This window comes from Protopterus annectens, chromosome 5.part0 (assembly GCF_019279795.1).
Source record: "Protopterus annectens isolate FY-2018-M chromosome 5.part0, PAN1.0, whole genome shotgun sequence".
Lineage (NCBI taxonomy): Eukaryota > Metazoa > Chordata > Ceratodontiformes > Protopteridae > Protopterus > Protopterus annectens.
In genome coordinates, this window is record NC_056735.1 from 43,028,529 (window position 1) to 43,047,627 (window position 19,099).

Below are 19,099 nucleotides of genomic sequence, written 5' to 3' on the forward strand. Positions count from 1 at the left end.
ATGGAAAGGATTTATATTCTGAAACCCAAGAAATGGAAATGATTTACATTCTGAAACTGTGGCACTCCAGAGACCTGCTACTGAATGGAAAAAACAGAGACCTTGTGTGAGCGGGACTTGCAGTAAGGAAATCTGTATTTTGCGTGTGTGGGAAGGATTTATATTCTGAAACCAGAGACCTTGTGCGAGCGGGACTTGCAGTAAGGAAACGCGCGTGTGTGTGTGTGTGAAAATGCCCCCATTGTAATACACCTGGTGGCTAGAGGTACTCAGGCTCAAACCCTGTACCTTGAGTACAAGGTAAAAAGAGCCTAAAGTTCCTAGCCACCACCCCTTGTGAATTTGTGCCTTATATTTTTGATCTGTTCCTCATAAGATCTGTGTTTTTTCAAGATTTTTTGTGGCAAATCATTGCAGGATTGAAATCATTAAATAATGACAGGCATTTGGATTTCAGACTTCATATTCTTCAGAAAATAAATTGTAACACAAAACCTTTTATTTTAGCAATTTTCTAAGTTTATAAGATTAGTATTTGAAATCTGTCCCTATTTTGGAGCTGCATTCCCCCATTATTGGCCTTGTCTAGTTTTTTTGTGCTAAGAGGTTGAGAGCTATGGTGAGAAGTGAAAACTGAATTTGTATTCTCCCATTATTGGCTTTGTCCAGGTTTTTTGTGCTAAGAGTTGAGAGCTATAGTGAGAAGTAAGAACTGAATTTGAATTCCCACATTAATGGCTTTGTCCAGTTTTTTTGTGCTAAGAGGTTGAGAGCTGTGAGAAGTGAATTCACTATAACCATTTACGTTTCAGTCTTCCTATCTTTCAGGAAATTGCAGATTTGGCATAGTGGTATGTTGCTCTGACTGTACTGCACAGGGTCCTGGGTTCAAGACTTATGAGTGAAATGCATGGTGGTAACACATTTTATTCTAACAACTTTCCAAAATTATACAAACAATGTTTAAAATGTGTCCCTGGTTTCTGCCTTTTGCCCCCCCCCAAAAAAAAACTGTAATTGAAAATAAGTGTGAGAAGCTGTGCAAGATGCCTATGGCTTACACTACTGTTATTCTATTTATAGTGTGGGTGTGGAAGTAGACTTTTATGAAGGAAATGTTCGGAATTGGGCAGTTTTGCCATTATTAGTTCATGCATTTTATTTCATTGCCTACAGCCTACTGGCTGTATTATACAAAGAATATCATTTAATAAAGTCAGGAAGGTGTATCAAAGATCACATGTATGTTTCTTGTTTTGTGTGCAAAGGGTCAATGATTTGAAAACAGCCCAAAGGTAATCTTTATCCACCACTGGCCAGATGCATTTTCTTTAGATGTGGTGTGGGTTTCAATGCTGTTTCAATGAATGTGAGTTTCAAGGGCAGAGAAGTTTTAATACCAAGTCTATTTTCATTGAGACAGTGTTGCTTTGTTTAGCAGATGTCTATTAGTGTTTGTGCATTGTGCTATAAAATGTAAAAATACAATTCAAGTAATCATTGTAGAAGTAAAGCAGTATGCACACATTAGTGTTTATGGTAAATGGGGTGAAATAGCCAGGTAATGTGACATTAGAATGGCTGCAGGAGAACTCTGGTGCCATATTTTGGTTGTTTGTTCTTCAGTTTGCATTTGAAAGTCGGTATCCCACAATTCCAGCGGAGTGGGTGGGGTAGCATAATTTTCTATGCAAAGTTTATGTTAATCAGCATACAGATTTGTACCTATTTTTCATGGGCTTTGTCCAGATTTTTGATGTTTCCAGGTTGAGAGGTGTGTAGCTACCTATGAGAATATGAAAGCGGCAGTTAGTTTAAATATAATAAATATTTATCAAAGCACAATGCTGGCTTGCTCTGCAGCTAAAATGAAGCAATAGTAGTTACTTATGTATGGTCAAACAATTAGAAACAATACTGCAGAGAGCAAGTAGAACCTAAGATGGAAGTCCTTCAGAATGCTCAAAAGGTTACAATACACACGCTTTATGGGTGGCATAAAATATATTATACCAAGCATGATACAATTTTTACATTCCTGCCTAATTATGGTATTTAGCAAAGAGGGCTAAATCTCTGAGTTGCTAATGAACGTTTTCCTGTTCCTGGGGTACAAGGTTTGATTCCTTCCACCTTCATTTGCCTACTGTGTAACTCTGAGCAAGTCACTTAACCAGACAGTGCCCCTGGGTTGTCCCTCAAAAACAACAATTTTGTCCAGCGGTGTTACCCAGTCAACAAATAGATAAAAGAAAATGGAAAAACTAGTTTGCTTCTACTAAAAAAGTCTATCAAGCTCATCTTGAAATATCCAGAATGAAAGGCGTGTTCAATTCATATGTATGTTGGCCTGGTATGGATCAGGATGTAGAAAAGGAAGCAAATATTTCTGATGAGTACCATACAAACAGGAAATTGCACGTAATACATCTTTACATCTATAGGAATCACCTGAAAAGACATTCATAGACTAGCCTATAAACAGATACTTGCCTATTCCTTGAAAAACATTTCTAGCTTTGATAGATACTTATTCAAAGTGGATTGATGTGTGTACAAGTGATTATCTGCCTTAAAAGTTATCACTGAAAATATAAAATAATATCTTAAGATACATGGTTTTTCAGAAATATTAGTCTCTGATAATGGAATTTTTTTCCATTCCGTGCTTCTTGTATTAAGACTTGGTCAAGAGGGCTAAATAAACATGGAAAGAAGTGAAGAGAAAATGAAAGATGTAAATATGGAAGCAAAACTGGTAATGTCCATTTAACTGCAGAATTGTATCTCTGTTGATCACAATCTTTCCTGCAAAAACACTTTCATAACAAAGTCTGAGATCAACATTTGGCACTTCTATCACATTTAAAAGCATATATAAAAATAACTCAGAAGCAGACTTCTGGTTGAGATAGTTTGCAACTAGATATGAAGGGTATGTACAAATTTACAGTTTTTGTCCTAAATGGATTGATCCAAGTAAACTTGATTGCTGTTTGGGATCTATATCCTATATGGTTCTTATGAGTAATGTCCATGTATGAGGAAGTAAGCAGATCAAAGCAGAGCAGGACCTACGAGAAAAAAAATACAGTCTGTGAACATAAGACATTAACTGACCTACACAAGATTGCCAGAAATATGTTGTCAGAGACAACTGATACTTGTAGAAGTTGCATCTGAGGACCTGTACCTGATGAAATGGAAAGGAGTATGTCAAATAATAGTGAATGGGGCTTGAATGCACACTGCTTTCATTGAAGGCCAAACCTTCCTAATGTAGAAAAATGACACTGACAAATGTAGATGGTAAACTGTTGTCTCATAAAATATGTATACAGTAAACTCTTAGTTAACTGGCACCCATGGGGATTGGTAGATGCCGAATAACTGTAGTTTCTGGTTGCTTGAGAGTTGCTATTAAAAATAAGCCTGACTAATATTGTACCCTATAGTATTTGTTTGGTTTGACTTGTTCTCAGGTTAGGGAGAAAGGGATTTTATTCCTGTCTTCCTTTTTAAAACTCTAAAATTCTAAAAATGTAAGGTATGTTTCTGCTGGGGGAAAACAGAAAGTGCAACATGTGAAAATTGTACTGTATTTCTTCAATATTTTTAGCCAGTTGCCTGAGTTCCGGGTAACTGAGAGCTTATTGTATATGTTTTTTATTGAGATATTGAATATCACTAATTTAAACTTTTTATTGTACTGAATACACTACACTGGAATGCAATCAATCATTGAAAAAAACATAAACAATTTTTTTTTTTTGTAGGAGGTCAAGCCCCCCTGCATCTCCTCACTTACTAAATATACTAACTCCTAAATCACACAACAGTAAAGAATAGAGAAACTCTCCAACCCATTGTTAGTGTTCTACTTTAGCCTGGACTTCCGAGAAATAGATTCCAAACAGTAAAGGGCCCAATACAGATCCTTGTGGTATGCCACTGGTGATGGGTCTGCTGGTAGAAGTGGAGTCGCCAACTTTGACAGTATGTGTTCTGTCAGTGACTGAATTAGCTACCCACCTAGTGACTTAAGGGTTAATCCCCAGCTGGGAAAATTTCTCAATGACACCTGAGTGGAAGATTATGTCAAAAGCCTTAGCTAAGTCAAGATAGGTACTATGTACTGTCATATCTTCATCCAGGACTTTGGTGACTTTCTCAAAGAAGTCCACTAGGTTTAATACGTATGTTCTACCCTTAATGAAGCCAAACTAGATTGGGTCTAGAGTTTGAAGGTCACCTATGTCCCTGTTGATAAGGTCCATGATGATTCTTTGCATGGCCTTGCAGATGAAGCTGGTTAGACTTATGGGTCAGTTGACTGCCCCCCTTTGTTCAAGGAGATTACTGTTGGTGTTCTCCACTCTGCTGGAACAAAGCCAGTTCCCAAGCTATGGTTAAAGACAATGCCAAATGAGTCCACTAGGTCCTATTTAGATTGCTTAATAAGCAATATGGGATATTATCTGATCCCAGTGAGGCTGTGTTTTTGGTCTTGGAGAGTGCAGATATGACCTGATCTCTAGAGATACTAGGCAGAAGACTGGTGTCAGGTACAGTTTGGGACATGGCTGGTGGGGACAGAGGATGAAGAATGCACCAAATCTGTCAGCTATCAGGTTGGAAATTTCATCCAGTATAGTATGAGTGGTGCCATCTACTACCAGTTCTGCACATAGCTGGACATTCCCTTTTAGATTTCAGATGTACTTAAAGAATGCCTTATGATTATACTTAGCTAGGGGTGCTATTTTAGCTTTGTAATAAGTTATAAAGGACTTTACACAATTTCTGATTTGCTTGTTCAAGCTGTGGAGGGAATTCTTCCTCTGCTGAGTCAGTTCCCTCTTGTTCTTAGACATCAGTTTCTTCTTTTTGTTATATAACCTGTTTATACTTGAGGGCCACCAGGGTGGCTTGTTTTTTTGGAAGGACCTGGTTTTAATCTAGTCAGGTACAGCTGAGTCTATACAGCTGCTTAAGTATTTATACAAAGCATTTGTGCACACCTCTACATTGGAGTCATTGTTGTCTGTGATTGCAGGGGATATACAACTTTTTATACCATTGCTTAGTAGGCTATAGTTTGCTTTGTAACAGTTTTTTAGTTTTTTTTTGCACCTGTGGTGGTGACAGGTTCAATAGTTATTTCAAACAAGACTGATTTATGGTCTGACCATGGCAGGGAGGGCATCTCATGGAGGTTCTGCAGTGATCCCCTCCCATGTTGATGAGTACTTTGTCTAGGACATTCGAGCCCGTTGTGGGGGTACAGACTATCTGTTCCAGAACATTTGTATTGATAAAGTCTAGGAACCTCTGGGTAAGCTTGTTTATGCTCATGAATGTCAACCAGTCAATGGAAGGATAGTTGAAATCTCCCATGACTAAGGTGTTGGGCTGTATGACAAGTGACTCATGTAAGTCCAGGTAGGTGATATGATTTTTTTGGTTCATGGTGGGAGATCTATAGCTAGCAATGATATGGTAGGGTATTTTGCTTATAGTTTATTGGACATGGAGTAGTTTGAGAGAGGCATACTGTTTGACCAGTTTTGAGGTGTACTGGGCTTTATCAAAGATGAATACACCTCCAGCGTTAGTTCTTGAATGCTCATTTTGAGGTCTGCACTTCTGGAAGGCATTGTAGCCTTGCACGGCTGGGGTGGTCTCCATGTCCTTGAATCATGTCTCAGTGACTGCACAGATGTCAGCATCTTCAAAGGTGAGGAGTACTTTTAGGGAGTGCAGTTTCATGTTTCATGGGTCAGAGTAGGTTGTGCTGTCTGTTTTGTACTGGCAATACTGTGTATTATTTCAAAAAATTTAGACTTAAAAAATTTATGATTTTGATTGGAAAAAAATTTTAATATTCAGTTCATATTCGGCTTTGCAACTTTTTTTTTTTTGTTTTGTCTTTTTTGTCTGTTTTTTTACTTTGCAACATTTTGATCCTAAACTTGAGCTCTCTGCATATCTGGTTAAGGTCACTTTTTAATTGGGAGAATTTGAGCTTATTCCTTAGTGAGAGAATTTTTTTTCCTTTTATTGTACAGTTTGTTGATGCTGAGCACCACTATAGGGGCTTATTCTTAAATTTGCCATGATACATATGAAGCTTGCTCTATAACCATGTTATCAGAAGATAAAATTTGCATCTCTTTATGATTTTCAGAATACTGATTAGAACTTTGGAGAATGGTCTGCCTATTAAAATTAATCATTAAAATATATCTGTTAGTGTTTTACTTGCACATAAACTTATGACTGCTGTATAGTGTAAGTATAGCCGGGTCTATATTAGAACACCGAACTTTCAAAATTTCAAGTGTTCTAATATCGACCTGTTTTCAGCGAATGCTGAAAATATCGAAGAAACAGAAAACCAAATAAATTTTTTCCTAGGGAAAGAAGTTGGTTGTCTGTTTCTGTTGCTTCTGTATTTTCAGCGCTGTGGTGGAAAGTTACGGGTCAGGTTCAGGTAAGTGTGCGATTGTGTGGACGTGAGGGTTAGGGCGGGTAAGGTGAGTTAGGATTAGGGCGTGGGTCAGGTAAGTGTGCGATTGTGTGGACATGAAGGTTAGGGCGGGGTAGGTGAGTTAGGGTTAGGGTGCGGGTGAGGTGACTGTGCGATAGTGACGGACCTTAGGGTTAGGGTTTGGGTTAAGGTAAGTGGATAGTTAGTGGTGTATGTATAGTTTAGTGTAGGGTTAGGTGTAAGAGTTTAGGTGTATGTGTGTGGATTGCTGCTTGTTTTGTGTGCTTGTGTTGTGTGTATGTGTTTTGGAACAGCAAATTTTTTCCCTAGGAAAAAATTTGCTGTTCTGTATGGTCGATGTTTTAAATTTTCATTGAATAGGGTTCAATATTAGAACACTCGAAGTTCTGAAAGTTCGATGTTCTAATATAGACCCGTGTCGCCTCTGTGAGCCCAAAAAAAGCTGCCTTTAACTGGAAATGTAACTCACCAGACCATGGACTCTCACGGCATCATCTCTTGCTCAGATGCCGTGCTTTTCATAGGAGAATTCAGTGACTTGGTCTGTATTGTGCATTAAGCGTTAACCATTTTATTTAGGACTTGCATTTTGCATTATTATCTCTCTCATTGTAAATGATTCTTGTTGCCGAAAGGCTACATTTGTTCTTCTACTTGGTTTGCTATGGTCCTACTCCTCATAGCAGTCTTGGTTCATGTTTTATGTTTCCTATGTTTTTTTAAAGAGGGGGGGTTGCTCTGCATCCTTCTGTGAGTAAACATTGCCCAGATCCACAAGTGACAATTAATATCATTAATTCTCATGAACTGACAACGTTACTGACGTACATATTTAGTTGCTCATTTTCTTTTCATTTTCAGCGAGTGGTTGTTGTTGATTCAACTTGTTGTTATGACAGTATGTCTACTATGCTTAGTGATTTAAACACTTACGTTAGTGTTGATGCAGTAATGGTGCACGACTTGACACGTAGGCTTGACAACTGCTTACTAGAATGTCTGCATTTAGGACTTATCACTAAGGAACTGTATGATTATTTTGTAGTGTAGAATCCACTTATACCCCAAATGCACGGGTTACCAAAAATACATAAGCATCCCATGGGGCCTCTGTTTATACCCATTGTAGTGGGTGGGGGCTGGTTGATAGAGCTTATCTTTAGGTTTCTGAATAAACAACTTAGAAAGGTTTTGGATGAATCTGAGGTAGTGTTAAGGGACACAGAACACATTTTAAGAGATCTATATAATGCAACCAATGGAGAGAACAGTAAAAGCACTGGGGTCCTGCAACTCGAGATGTGATCTCATTATTTACATATTCCCAGTCATATTCCCAATCATATTCCCAATCAGGAAGGGCTAATGATGGTGAAAAGTGCCTTAGAGAGAAATGGAAAATTTGAATCAAAACAAGTGGACCATTTCTGTCTACTTCTAGAATTACTTCTAGACAATAACATATTTTTCTTCAAAGACAAGTACTACTGGCAAAAAACAGGAATTGCTATGGGCACTAGCTGTGCAAACTCCTGTGCCAACTTAGTAATGATGGAATGAGAATATCAACACATTCTAAATAATTTGAACCTACATATAATAATATATCGACATTTTGTGAATGATCTTTTTATAGGTTGGCAGGGGGATGAATAGAGTTTAAAACTATATACCCAATATTTGAACACCAGCAGTAACTTTCTTAAATTCACTCTAAACAAATCCATGAGTAAAATTGATTTTTTGGATGCAACTATAACTAAGCAAGGAACTGGTCTAACCACCAGCATTCATAGGAAATAATGCCATCGTCCCACATATCTGTACAGGGAAAGTAGGCATCCACAACACATTTTTAGTAATATCATTAAGGGACAGGCTATGAGGACCTCACATTTATCCTGTGATGACAAGGACTTTTGTGAGGGACTAGGCCATCTATGGGATGACTTTAATGGTAGAGGGTATGAACATGTGGAAATTGACAAGGCATATAGTAAAACAAATGAGGAAAGACGAGGGAGGGCCAAGCCCTATTTTTCACAAAGAAATTATACAGTTCAGTGCACTGAAAGTAGTTCTGTGAAAATGCCCATGGTTATTACCTGTACATCAGGGGTGAATAGGATTGGGGAAGGGGTCAGAGGTAACTGGCATATCTTACACACCAATGAGAAGGTAAAGGGCTGGTAGGCCAACGGCCTGTATTCATGTATAAAAACAAAAAGAACCTTAAACAGCGTTTATGTTATCCTAGATTGTATCATAATTTAGGGGTAAGACAATGGGGCACACGTACATGTGAGGAATGTGCGTACTGTGATTATATTGATCAGTCTATGTATTTTAAGCATCCAGAGACAGGCTATTTATGGTAACTTAGGGTTTCAGCAGACTGCAACACACAGGATGTTATTTATGCAGCGCATTGTGTTTTGTGCTTTAAATTTTACATAGGTAAAACTAACCGGAAACTGAAAAAGACAGTGCGGGATCATTTGTACTGAACAAGAAGAGGGAATGACTGTAGTCCTTTAGCAAAACACATGCTAACAAATGGCAACACACATACATTTGTATTCCAAGTTTTGCAAGTTGTGACTGAGAGTGTGTGGGGAGGCTTAGTAAACATGACAGAAAATGTAGAATTACAGTGGATTTTAAGGTTAGACGCGCATAGGGGATGGGTCTGAATGCCCATGTACCCCTAAAACCAGTATTAAAGGCAAAGAAAAATACATAAATGTATTATTCTGCATTCTTATAGGTTCATAGGTTCATCGGTTCATAGGTTAGTACTAAGCTAACTGCCCTTGCAAGCCATTTTAAGCCTAGCCAATTATGTTTTTACTTGCTACTTTTTTATGTGCAGTTTTTAGATGCTGTTGCTTTAAAAGTAAATGCCTTGTGGATCAATTAGGATTCTGCATTGTCATGTTAACTGATACTAAAATTTAGTATAAAAGAAGTTCATTCGCTTTACTTTTTTGTCTGATGAAGCGGTGGTGAACACTGCGAAAGCACTAACTTTTAATAAAACCTGTTGATTTCACAACTGTTGAGCCTTGTCTCTCTGCCTGTTACTAGCTGTGGTTTTGCTTGGAATTTTGTTTGGGTCTCCTGCTGGAACACACTCATTGCTTTTGGGTTTTCTTGCTGCTTTATTTTACATTTGTTTACTGGGAAAGTCCGACTGGACACAACTCCTTTTTCAATGGAGGCCCAGGGAGAAAAGCTCCAAGTAAATGAAAAGTCTAAACTTTACATTATAAGCAAAGTAACAATATTTACTCTATATAAAGTAGTACTAAAGAATATACTTTACATATATAATAACAGTAGCAATCACTGAGCAGTGTTAAGAGAGATCTAATAAGTGTATACAGATACAGTACTTTGTTACGTACAGTAATTACATTCAGATGATATATAAAATAAGTTCACATCATTAGGTAAGTGAGGTATATACATTGATATTCAGTTCTTATAATCCAGGAAAATAAAGAAGAAAAATATTTTATGAGTGTTTTGGGGAGAGTTGTTGTTTATCAGGGGTATTGCATGCGCATAGCCAAGGTTTAAATAGATGCACTTTAAGCATCTTTTTAAAGTGGAATGGGTTGGTAGTATTGTTTATGTCAGAAGGGAGTGTAGTCCAGATTTTGGCTATGTAGTTAGAGTAGAGGGAGTCACCAGCAGAATTGTTGGCTTTAACTGTAGACAATAAGGTTTTATTTTTTGAGTGTAGTTCTTGGTCAGGGGAGTAAGGAAATAGGAGATTTTGAAGGGAAGGGGTCTTATCTGTGCGGTTTAGAGCTGTATAGGCTGTCCAGAGTTGGTTGTAGAGTAGAAATTGGGGAAGTTCTAGCCAGTTAAGTTTCTTGAGTGCTGTGCAGTGGTGTGATCTAAATGGTGAGTTTGAGGCAAACCTGGCAGTTTTGTTACGTGATAATAGTTTAGCTAAATCTGATTTTTTTAAGTTGGTGAGAATTGGTGAGGCATACAACGGAGCTGAAATGAGATTTGTTTGAGCAATAGTTGCTTTTGTATTTTTAGTGAGACATTCTGTTTCTGCATAAGGTGCTTAGCTTTTTGCACACTTTTTTATTGCTTGTGCAATATGAATATCGAATCTTAAGTTGCTATTGATAACTATTCCCAATAATTTAGTGTGGGTCATGGGTGAGATGATTGTGTGTCTTGTAGGTTGGAAATTCATGCGTTTAGTTTTTGTAAGGTTTAGGATTAGTTGAGAATTAGCCATTTCTCTACCTTTGAAAAAGATTCTTGTGTTATTATTTAGTACAGCAGGACTATAATTCCCTTGGATCTGGATACTATACCTTTACTTATGAGTTGTGCCACATAAAAGGATTTCCTCACCATGGTGGACACATGGTAGTCAAAGTTCAGGCTACTGTCTACCTGAGTAGCTAGATCTCTCACGTCTGTGTCCACTCTAAGGGGTGTGCTATTGATGTTAATTTTCAGGGGTATTTCATTTCTCAAAGGGTATGGTAATGCATTTTTTTGCATTCAGATTTAGGCCATGGTTCTGGCACCAATCATTTGTCTGATCTAGATCCTCTTGAAGGATATCTACATCACTGGGGGATTCGGTGATTGCCCCAGCTTGCAGTCATTGGCAAACTTTGTCATCCAGAGGCCATCTACATTTGCCTTGAATTCAGAGAAGTATATTCTGAACAGGAGTGGTCCCAGCACTGAGCTCTGTGACACACCACTTTAAATGACCTCTTGCTGGATCTGGATTCACCCACTTTAACCATGTGTCCTGTGCCTGAGCCAATTGGCTATCCATCCAGTGACATAAGGATTTACATCCAGTTTTGTGAGTTTGTTTATAATACCTGAATGGGGAATTGTGTCAAATGGCTTAGCCAGGTTGAGGTAGGTGGTTATGTACTGTTTTACCCTCATCCATGGCCTTAGTGACTTTCTCAAAGAAATCCACCAGATTCAGTAGGCATGACTTGCCCTTGACAAAGCTGAATTGGGTCAGATCCAGTATTTGGAAAGGTCCTATGTCATTATTTATCAGGTCTATTATTATTCTTTCGATGGCCTTACATATAAGACTAGTTAAACGTATGGGTCTATAATTTCACAGGGCAGTAGATGGTCCCCTTTTTCCAGAGGAATGATTGTTGCTGTTCTCCACTCTATTGAGACAAAGCCAGCTGGAGGGTGTGGTTAAATAGGGATCCTAATGGGCCTGATAAGTCCTGATTAAAACTGTTTAAGAGGCAACCCAGTATATTGTCAGTCCACAATGACACTGTGTTTTTAGCTTTAGAGAGCACAGTGGCAACCTGTCCTTTGGTGATAATTGGCGGTGGAGTTGTGGTGGGTATTTCCTGGGGGAGAGCTGGGGGGTGATGGGGAAGTGAAATTTGAGCTATATTTGTCAGCCAGCAGATTTGCTGTATTTTCTGGTTGAGTATAGGTGACTCTATCTACAACTAATTCTGCACATTGCTGGGTGTTGCCCTTAAGACTGCAGACATAACTGAAAAATGCCTTATGGTTATCCTTAGTTTTGGAGGCTATTTTTATCTCAAAGTCTGCTTTCAGGGACTTGACTAGTTTCCTGAGTCACTTGTTTATTCTAATTATGAACTCATTGCTCTGTTGTGCACATTCCCTCTTACTTCTTGACAGGATTTTCTTATATTTGATGCACAACCTATTAATACTAGAGGACCACCAGGATGGCTTGTTTTTACTGTTTGACCTGGGTTTATTTCAGTCTGGTAATGCTGTTTCTATGCAATTGTTTATATGGTCATACAGGGCTTTTATGTATGCTTGTGCTTAGGTTTCTGTGTTTTCTGGATTGGGAGGAGCTTGTAAACTAGCTATGCTGTCCCTTAACAGGGGGTAATTTACCTTAGAGAAGTTCTTAAAGTTTTTGAGGTTAGGTGAGGGGACTAGTTTTACCTTTATTTCAAGGGAGACAAAATTGTGATCTGATCTTACAAATGAGGACATCACAATGGGTGGTGGTGCAGCACCAGATCTAGGATATTTGCTCCCCTAGTGGGAGTGCAGAGTAGATGCTCCCCGGAATTTGAATTTACAAAGTCAAGAAATCTTTGGGCCTGCATGTTAGTCTTCAAGTATGCCTCGCAATTAATGGGGGATAGTTAAAATCAGCCATGAGTATGGTGTTGAGCTGGATGGTCAGTGATTCTAGTAACTTCAGGTATGATGCATGGATTTCCTGGTTCATAGTGGGGGACATGTAGTTAGCACGAATATGGCAGTGGATTTTTCCCATAGTTAGTTGGACATGGAGTAGTTCAAGCATGTCATATTGTTTGACCAACCTTGAGGAGTGCTTATCTTTTATGTAGATAGATACACCTCCACCTTTTTGCTCTTTCATGTTCAGTGGTCAGAATGTCTCAAAGACATTATAGCCAGGGGCGGCTCGTCCTATCGGACTGCAGCCCTCCCACCTAGAAAAAAACAAAAAAAAAATCTGTAAAACAAAAAATTCACAAGTCCCAATCCTCTGCGCATGCAGCTCAGACTGCCTTTAGCAGCAGTCCGGATATGGAGAAAGAGGAACCTAGCAATCATTGCTGTGAGATACCAGGAATCTATGATGACCGCACAGAACAGAGGGGCTCCGGACTGCTTCAGCCACAGTCAGAGCTGAGGAGGAGGACTGAGCTGATCTCGCGGGACTGTCACTGTGCAGGCTTCGTGTAGGTGTTTGGATTGCATTACCGGTCGCTGGAGTATTAGGTAGGTGTTTGTTCACTGGGGTACAGGGTAGGTGAAGGCTTCAATACTGCAGAACTAAGGTGTGTGTGTGTGTGTGTGTGTGTGTGTGTGTGTGTGTGTGTGTGTGTGTGTGTGTGTGTGTGAAATGCCCCAGTTACTATATACTGGTGGCTAGAGAAAACAAATGGTGGTGGATAGAGATACTCAGGCTTGAACCCTGTACCTTGTATGCGGGTGTTAAGGACCTGAATTCCCTACCCACCACCATTTGTAAAAACAATTGCAGATTTTTGCCTCATATTTGATCTGATCTGTTTCTCATAATATCTGTGGTTTCTAAATGTTCCAATGCTTGATATTTGATGGTGCAGTGGTAACATTGTTGCCTCACAGCTGCAGGTTCTCAGGTTTGATTCTTGGCTGGGGTGCCTTCTGTGTTGGGTCTGCATCTTCTCCCTGTGTTTGTGTGGGTTTGCTTTTGTGTCCTCCCATGTTACAAAGACATGTCTGCATTATTTCTTCCTGGGCCTCTGCTGAAAATTGTTTTTTTTGTTCCAAGTCAGATTGTCCTGATTAACAAATGTTAAATAAAATTGACATGCATTTGAATTTCAGACTTCAGGTTTGTGAATGTTAAATTCCTTACATATCTGATGGTGCAGTGGTAGCATTGTTGCCTCACAGCTATAGGTTTTCTGGTTTGATTCTTGGCTGGGGTGCCTTCTGTGTGAAGTCTGCATCTCATCCCTGTGTTTGCGTGGATTTGCTCTGGTGTCCTGCCATTTTACAAAGACATGTGTCTGCAGTATTTCTCCCTGGGCCTCTGCTGAAAATTGTTTTTGTTCCATCAGAAGTAAAATTGACAGGCATTTGAATTTCAGACTTCATATTCTTCAGAAAATATATAGTAACACAACCTTTTATTCTAGCAATTTTCTAAATTTATAAGATGAATATTTGAAATTTGTCCTTATTTTTGGGACTGTATTACCCCATTATTGGCTTTGTCGAGGTTTTTTGTGCTAAGGTTGACAGCTGTGGCAAGAACTGAATTCACTGAATATGTTTGAGGGCTGTATTCCCTCATTACTGGGTTTGTCCAGGTGTTTTGTGGTAAGAGGTTGACAGCTATGGTGAGAACTGAATTCATTAAATGATAGCCATTTCAGTTTCAGTCTTCCTCTCTTTCACAAAGCAGCTGATTTGGTGTAGTGGTATGTTGCTCTGACTGTTTTGCACAGGGACCTTGGCAGTAAAATGTATGGTGGTAACACAGCATTTTCTTTCACAAAGCAGCTGATATGGCATAGTGGTATGTTGCTCTGACTCTTTTGCACAGGGACCTTGGCAGTAAAATGTATGGTGGTAACACAGCATTTTATTCTAGCAACTTTCCAAGATTATACAAGCAATGTTTGATGTGTCCCTGGTTTTTGGCCTTTTGCCCCCCCCCCCCAATAAATTTGGCTTTTTCCAGATTTCTTGTGCTGCGAAGTTGAGATGCAGTTGAGTATTGAGTATATTTTACAAGGAGCTGAGAGCTGCAGGGGAAGAGAAGTTTAGTGCTGCTTATGCTAAGTTAGCTTACATTGTTAATAGCACAACAGGTTGTGTACTTGCTTTTGATGCAGAAGGTTGTTGGTTCTACTCCCACAAGGGGTGAATGTTGCCGTACTGAAAAAGTTAAGATACTAACTATGAGCCTGTTATCAGTTTGCCATCCATTTCCTATTGCAATATCATTTTAATGTAATATAGGCAATTTATTCCTCAGGGGTATCAGACACTTTATTTTTTGATGAAACCATGAAATATAAAGGTGTTTGCTAGCAGCAACCTCTTCATTAGTTACAGATTTATTTAATGTGGAATTATTTAGATGACTTTTTACTTCTTCAGAGATTGTGCATATTTACTGATAATGGTGGACTGTAGAATTGTGCATATTTACTGATAATGGTGGACTGTAGAATTGTGCATATTTACTGATAATGGTGGACTGTAGAAGTCTGAGTAGACTTTTATGATGGAAATGTTCTGAACTTGGCAGTTTTGTCATTATGGGTGCATGCATTTTGTTTCATTGTTTACTGGAAAGATGTTCTGAATTGGGCAGTTTTGTCATTATTGGTGCATGCATTTTGTTTCATTGTTTACTGGAAAAATGTTCAAAACAATAGGAAGGTATATCAAAGAGCACATGTATGTTTCATATGCAAGGGGCCTATGATTTGAAAACAGCCCAGAATTAATCTTTATCTGCCACTGATAAAATGTATTTTCTTTGAATGTGGGTTTCAATGCTGTTTCAATGAATGTGAGTTTCAAGGGCAGAGAAGTTTTAATGCTAAGTTTGTTTAGCAGATGTCTTAGTGTTTGTGCTGTAAAATGCAAAATAAAACTTTCAAATGAAGTCCAAATCATCATAGAAGTAAATCACTATGCACATTAGTGCTTATGGTAAATGGAGTGAAATAGCCAAGTAATGGATCATTGGAATGGCTGCAGGGGAAGGCTCCATTCGACCATGATTTTGTGGGGGGAAGGGCGGCAAACTTAAAGACAGCCCCAGCTGAACTATACCTCCCAACTGTCCAGATTTTCAAAGAATGAACAGATTTTTGCTTCTTATTTTTGGTTTGTTCCTCATAAAATTTGTGGTTTTCTGGCAAATCATTTAGGAATTAAGTCACTAAATAATGACACACTGAGTTTCAGACTTCATAACCTTCAGAAAAATGCATGCTAAAGTAAGACCTGTTCTATCAATTGTCTCAGTTTATACAAGAGCAATTTTTAGTACTGTTTATATGTTCCCTCAATATATTTGGCCTTGTCCAGATTTATTGCATTAACAGGTTGAGAGATACATGCAAATAAATTGCTTTATGGAATTAGGCATAGCCAAACCTCTCAACTGTCCCTGATTTTGGCTCAAAATGTTGCTCTTCCTCCTAATAATCCCTCTGCAAAATAGCATTTTTGGAAGAAAACATGGAGGGTTTACAATTAAGAAATAACTGTAATAATCAGATTTATAGATTACTTTTATTTCAGAAATGCATGTAGATTCTTTTATTTTGTTAGCTGCTCAAGTTAGCAGTACTAATATTAAAGTGTCCCTTCTTTGACAGGTTCCTAGCTGTATTGTGTGGCTATTTTATATTTTTACATCACATTTTTGGTCCATTTTTCATAAAATTGTGTTTTTTTTTGGCAAATTAGTGACAAATCATTAAAGACTGAAGTTAGAAAATAATGACAGACATTTGAGTTTCAGATTTCATACCATTCAGAAAATTCATACTAATGCAAGACCTATTCTATTATCTTTCTAAGTTTATAAGAGCAATATTTTAAAAATTGTCCTTGTTTTTGGGCCTTTGTCCCACTTCTTTGTATGGCTTTGTCCATATTTCTTGCTCTGAGGTTGAAAGGTATGACAAATGTGTCAGGGCCATCACAGTCAGCCAAAGACATTTCAAATTGTGACATACTTGTTGCACCCCACTCCCCCATGTAGTGACTCTGGATGTGTCGAAGCAAGGCAAGGAGTAGTTATGCAGTGTAAATGTGCAGAGTATCCCCCCCATCCAAGGTAGACACAAGTACTAGAGTGGCTTTTCATCTGTCCTTGATTTTTGCAGAATGGTCTGGTTTCTGTCATATTTGTTGTACTGTTGATTTATGCTTATTACTCAACGTGCCTGTTGCTCTGAGTTTAAGTAGCAATACTTTAATGACCATCAGGTAAGCTTGGCTGAGATCGTAAGATGCAAGTAAGCTTTAATAAGCATACTGTTAAAGAATTGCCAACATTGAAAGCCTTTCTGTTGTTGCCATGTAGAGAATACTTAACTAGATAATGTATAAGCCTTGGGTATCAAAATGCATATGACAGTATTTGTAATAAAGGACAGGATTACATTATTTTAAGAAGCTCATTACACTTGGAGACTTCCAGTCATCTCTGCAGGCTTTACCCGTAAACTAAACAGAATGCCAATCATGTGGTCCATAACCTGTACAGTAATCCTTTTAAGCAATGTATCTTGAGCTTATTTCTTGTTTGCTTTTCATTTTTTACTTTGATCATGTTTTCCCTATGAAACAAGTAGATAGTTGTCAGGCAGCAGGTCTTTTTTGGATAAGAAACATTTTTACAAGTGGGGCATCAGAGATTTCTACTTTCAGCATGTTACTTGGTACTTTAATAAAGCTGAATATAAATTATAATTAGAACTGCAGTGCAAGAAGTGGTTGGAGTTGAGTGCTGCTTGTTTTTCTTATACTTGATTTTGACTGGCATTCCATTAATGTATTTAAAAAGTAATTTATTTTTTCATGCCTCACAACCTTTTTGTTTCCATCTAGATATTAAGTAAGCTGTCATGCAGCCAATGCACTGAATTATTTTTATTCTTCTACACTTCATTTTGTCTTGATTGGACTCTCATAATGACGGTTTGGCACCCAGGGCAGTGTATTTAGTTAGTTGTTGTGGTTTTGAGCATAGCTCCTCCCCTTTCTAGTTGGCCACACCCCTTCCCATTGACCCCACCCATTCAGCTGTCTCCTGCAGCCCCCCTTTGATTTGAAGTCACCAGCCACCACTGATTATAGCCATGTACTGTCAGAGTGCTCTCCATGGTTTTGTACCATGTTTCAGTAACTGAACAGATGTTAGCATTATCCAGGATGAGGAGAACTTCCAGGGAGTGCATTTTCCTGTTCAGGCTACTAGCACTGAGCAGTAACACTTTTAGCTTGTCCTGAGTAAAAAGGCACTATAGGGGTGTATAATGTTTTGGCCAATATCCAAAAGCCTAGCGGTGACAAGTGAAGACCATCCCTGACAAAGCAGCATGGCCTATCAGCAATGTCGTCTCAGGCTGACAAGTATTAAACCCCTTTGGAATGACACCAGTAGCTAAGCTAATTGTTAAAGTTGATAATTTTCTGCTGGTATTGTGGTATCATCCTTGGAACAGTAGAATGTTGCTCAATGCTAGGCTCATACCTGCCTTGACACATATTCTGAGAGCTCAGTCATGTCTCTCTTCATATAGTCCAAGGAGGTATGCCTCAGGTCATTCACTCCCACATGGACTATAACTGAGTCATACTGGTACTTAGGGGTACATGACCTTAGTGCTTGCATGATCTGGTGAATCCTGGCCCCGACAGGCAACTAACTGTAACCTTTCCATTCTCCAGTCTAGTAACAGTCACATCAGTGTGTCTCACACTGGAGTCTCCTTTGACCAAAATATTGGGTCATTGAGTGTTTCACCTTATGAGCTTGGTAGGTGAGGCACAATGATGAGAATTATCTTGTTTGTGTACCTGCAGAGTTTCTTTGGACTGCGCCTAAGAGGCCTTTGAGGTTTGGGTAAGTTATATGTAAGCAAGTCTGCATATGTAGGGCTATGTGTGTGGTCCTTTATGGGTGGGATGAGTGATGTGTGTGAGTCGCTGACAACCTGTTTGTTGCTTTCTGTGTCTGTATGTTGGAGTCTAGCCTCCAATGACAATGTGTAACTACATCTGCCATATACTGTATTCATCTGTTCAAGAATTAAGTGGTTGTCAGTGTACAAAACGCAATTGTTTTATTGCCTCATGATACCCATGAGCCCCAAATGGGATGCAGACAGCAGGAAAGTTCCCATCCATGGTTGCAGGTCCTTATGTGCACTTGAAAGAATAGGAGTAGAGGGTGTTTGTAGCTGGATGAGGGAATGGTGCGTACATGAGAGTCTGCAGCTAACCTAAACAGCAATGCTGCCAGTGCCAAAATCAGATGCTCTCTGAGCAGCAATGGTTGTGAGTGCT